We start from the raw sequence: 4,801 nt of genomic DNA on the forward strand, positions 1-4,801 counted from the left end.
TTGACCTATTTCAACATATTCACAACTTTGCTGTTGCCTCATCCAGGATTTTTAAGATCCCCTCACCCAGGCGATCTTCCTCTGTTTTACACAACATCACACTTGGTACCGTGATGAAACAATCAGTGCAGACATCCTGGTGACTATATTGACTTTTCCAGCGAAACCTGTGGATGTATTTCCATCTGCTACATAAACTTTGAGACAGCTGCTTCATCATTCGCATACGGTATGATTTCCATATTCCCCAATTGCTCCGGTTTAATTTTAGTGTATTTAATCTGATGGTAGAGATTGATGTTTGCAGCGGGCCAGACGGCTCTGTACATTTCCTCATGCTCGCTCGCTCAGTCACACGTCCCGGTGACAGGCAGTCTGATTGGATCACAACCAGTCATTTTCCACTCAAATAGACAGCAAATGAAATCTCTCTGCTACATGCAGAGGTGCTACCTGGTCAGAATCCTGGAGGAGTTGTGGCCTCTCCCCTGTTTTCCTCTATACTATATACTATCTCTCTCTCTCTCTGTCTCCTCTCTCTCTGTCTAGCTCGTCTTCTCTATCCCCTCGACAATTCACTACCTCTGGCTTTTCTCCCCTTCTTTCTCATTCTCCCTGCATACATGTTGCCTGGCGCTCTGTAAATTAGGCTGAAAATGGAAGATTAACCTCTGGAGATGAGAAGGTTCCTTAATGCGCTCTTATTCCTCTCTCTCTCTCTCTCTCTCTCTCTCTCTCTCTCTCTCTCTCTCTCTCTCCCCTGTTCCCTTTTCGCCACACCACTGCATCACAATATTATTTAATGGGAACATTTAATTGGAATCAGCTGGTGAGCAGAGGAACTGGGTGGCCAAATCTTTTACTAGGGTGAGAGATTCAAACATGGAGGATTATGCTCATTAAGAGGCTGAGGTATGGAAGTTTATGCCTGTGCATCTGTGTGTGTGTGTGTGTTTGTGTGTGTGTGTATCTGTGTGTGTGTGCACATACCTGCATGTATTTACATTTATGTTTGTGTGTGTGTGCATGCATGCATCTGAATATGTATGTATGCATTCATATGTGGAGGTGTGTGTATGTGTGCATTTATTCTGTGCGTGTGTGCATGCATGTGTACGTGTGTGTGTGTACGTGCATTTGTATGTTTGTCTATGTGTTTGCATGTATGTGATGCTTGCATTCTTTTGTGGAGGCATGCATGTGTGTGTGTGTGTGTGTGTGTGTGCATGTGTGTGTGTCTCTAAAGTAGAGAGACCACATCACTAATGGGCCTTGCTTATGGAAAAGAGAGCTGGTCAAGAACAGTCATGGTGTCTCTGTTGCTGCACATGTGTGTTTGTGGGAGCATGCACATGCACTTTTTCAGGTGCAGGTGCACAGCACTGTGGCAAGCAGGGGGCGAGGTGAAGCACAACAAGCAGAACCTGGTCCCTGGTAAGGGCCTGATCACACAGGATGCTTTTGTAGCAGCAGAGCGACCTTCTCTAGTTGTTTTCAATGTAAGTGAACCGTTTTGCACGCTGCTTTTGCGTTGTTAGGAGACTCTTCTGCTTTAGGTGGCTCATGTTTTTGGCAGAGCACCTTGAGTGCCCCAAATTGAAAAAAGCTGAAAAAACTCAGAGAGGAAAGGCGCCCTACATCACTACCGTTTTTTCTCTACTGTCCAATCAGATCAATGGAGAGTCGGGACTCCTGTGGTCTCTTGTAAACAATAAACATGGAGGAAAGACTAGTAGTCACTGTGGCTGATCATCCAGAGCTTTGCAATGTCACAAATCAGAGTTATCACGATCTAAACAGATTACAGCAGGACTGGCGGCAAATTACTGCTGCACTCGAAATTTCTGGTACTTTCTTATCATGAATTTTTTATGTTTATAATAATTGTATAATTTAGCGAAACAATGTTAACCTTACTCTAGCTAGCACAATAAATAAATGGTTGAGTGACTGACAGCTGATCGACAGCTGATTCAGTGGTTGCCTAGCAACAACACAAAAACGCAGCAGGCTGCTCGCATTGTTCAGCTTTCAAAACGCATCCTGTGTGATCGGGCTCCTTTATACAGTATAAAGTCTCTGCTGCTGCAAAAGCAGTGACAGATACTGTATGCCCTGATCTTTGTTAGTATGTGATGAAGCCTGGAAGAGATCACACCACAGGCCTTCAGACTGACGGCATGCCAAGCTGGAAAATGCTTTACAAGAAGAATGAACTGAATGAACTGACCGTAACCCCAAAAAGGAAAAATGAATAAAACTGTGATTTGGTCAAACTACTCCCTGTGTGTGTATCAGACCCGGTCGAAGAGCTACATATGAATAACCTGCCTTTGCCGATGTTTGCAATTGCTTATCTAGCATGTCGACATTGGATCTGTTAAGCGACTTGGCAAGTGGGATATGCCTATTGAAACGGTAGAAGGGTTGTTTCTTGAATTTGCACCATGCAAATGTACTTATAAGTACTCAAGGTGTGTACAAGTACAAACATAATACTGCTGCATACAGTACTTGTCACTATTTAAGTGTGCGTAATGGGTTTGGGTCCTTCATATCAGTTTCATGCTGAGAATATGGGTCAGCCATTTGTCATCATCCTAATATAAGTACAGAAGCAGACCTTCAGGTGTCAACAGGCAAACACACACACACGCACACACACACACACACTGCTCTCAGGTTATTATAGGCTGTCATTGTTTAATTCTTGCTCATTAAACGCTGCAGACAATGACAAAGCGCCTCAGTCTCTGACAGCCTCTTTGTTAACCCTCTGCCTCTTATCTCTTTCCGCCTCCCATTCTCGCCCCTCTCTATTCCGCTTTGTGTCTTTTGTATGACACTCAAGGTCGATTTGACGGCGTCCCAGGCCTCCACTTAAACATCCCTATTCATCTCAAACTAATACCTGCGCGCGAGAGAGAAATACCAACTCAAACTGCCGTGAGAATGTTTTGTAAAAGCCTTGGAATGTCAGATACCACTTGCTGCTTACCGCCGCCTCCAAATAAAACTCACACTGACGGAGACGATGCTGATGGCAGCGGCGGCAATGATGATGGTGATGTAAGATGCCATAACCCTGTGTCCTTGTGCCTTGAGTTTTAGCTCCATCAATCTGTTTGACCTTTAAACAGGACTTAGACCTGTCATACAGTCAGATCCTTTTTTTCCCCTCTTCCTCTCACTCTCTCTGGACCTGTCCTGACAATGATTGTTACAAAGAGCCAAGAGTGGTGGAGAGTGGTGGGAGTGTGTATGTGTGAGGGAGAGAAAGATTGAGAGGGAGAGAGAGAGAGCGAGAGAGAGAGGGAGGGAGGGAGGGAGAGAGAGAGGCTGCCTCAGTGTGCATTCGCATATGAACGGGGGCCACCTGAGAGCAACGGAGCACAGAATAGTGGAGATGAGAGAAAATGAAGAGACAAAAGCACTTCCCTAGTGTAATTATGCTTTCATTTCATGGCCAAGTATCCACACGATGTGCCCCGCATGCAGAGACGCTCATTAGAGTTATTACACATCAGAAATACAAATGGCACCTGATTGTAGCAAGCATGGAGTGGATATAGCATGAGGGTAAACGGCAAAAATAACTATTCAATGAAAGATGTGGAGGTGCAGGAATCTTCTCTGCATGTTATTCCTCTCTCTAGGTAAACAGCAAAAGTGAAACAGAAATGCCTAAGAATATATAAAAAGTTTTACTCCAAGACATTGTATATACATTTTGAAAAAAAAAAAAAGGTCGTGATATGACTCACAATTTTAGCAGTAACCCATAATGGGCTTTACTTTTATGCCACCAATCATTTTGTAAGAATAGGTGTCACTTTTTTTTCAAATGATGGATATCTCGTTTTGAAACAAAAGTTTTCATTTCTGGTGATGGCTCATGAAGCGATGCACTGTGGCTGCAACAAACAACAAAACTTCCTCAAAGTCTCACCACAAATACAAACAAAGCTCAGAGTGAATCAGCAGAACTTACAGATCTCCTGCAAAAATATAAGCCCCCCCATCCCATATCAGTAAAGCAGCATCCTGGCGCTCGGATCACTGTTGCAACAAATAACTGTAATGTGTCTGACTGTGCGCGCTGTCATGCCCTACCTGATGTACTGTTGAGGAGGAGTGGGATGCTAATGTAGTTAAATCTGCACACTCATTACTGGAGCAGAGACTCACTTCATTAACAGCCCCCCTGCTAATGTGCCACTCTACTTTTTCCGTGCGTATGTGTGAGTATGTGTGTGTGCTGATGCATGTGTGTCGGTGTGTGAGAGATAAAGAGACGAGAGAGACAGAGAGAGTGTGTGTGCATGCAGAGTGTTTGAATGCAGGTATATGGATGTAGAGGTGGAATAAACAGACTGTATGTCAATGCTTTTGCAGCACCAGAGACACCAGTACACACAGAATGTACAAAATATTAAGGTCATCTACCTGATATTGAGTTGCAGCCCCTTTTGCACAATCCACATCTCAATTGTATTAAAGCTGAAAAATCCTCCTCTAAATCATCTGCCTCTCTTTATCTACATCTCCTCCTTTGTGATTGGTATCAAATTAATGAGGGAAATCAATAAAGGATAATGGCTTTTACCTGGATTCACCTCATCAGTGTACTTAATTAAAAGTGTCCCTAATATTTTGTACATTAAGGCCCAGATTTACAAAACTTTTAATGGATAAAAAAAACCTTTGCAGTGTTTGAAATCAACACTAAGACTTGTGATAGGTGCAAGACAATTTGCTTGACCAATCAAGGGTTGTGTCACTGGTTTTGCACATGCTAAAT

The sequence above is a fragment of the Centroberyx gerrardi genome, chromosome 17 (genome assembly GCF_048128805.1).
Source record: "Centroberyx gerrardi isolate f3 chromosome 17, fCenGer3.hap1.cur.20231027, whole genome shotgun sequence".
NCBI classification, from domain to species: Eukaryota; Metazoa; Chordata; class Actinopteri; order Beryciformes; family Berycidae; genus Centroberyx; species Centroberyx gerrardi.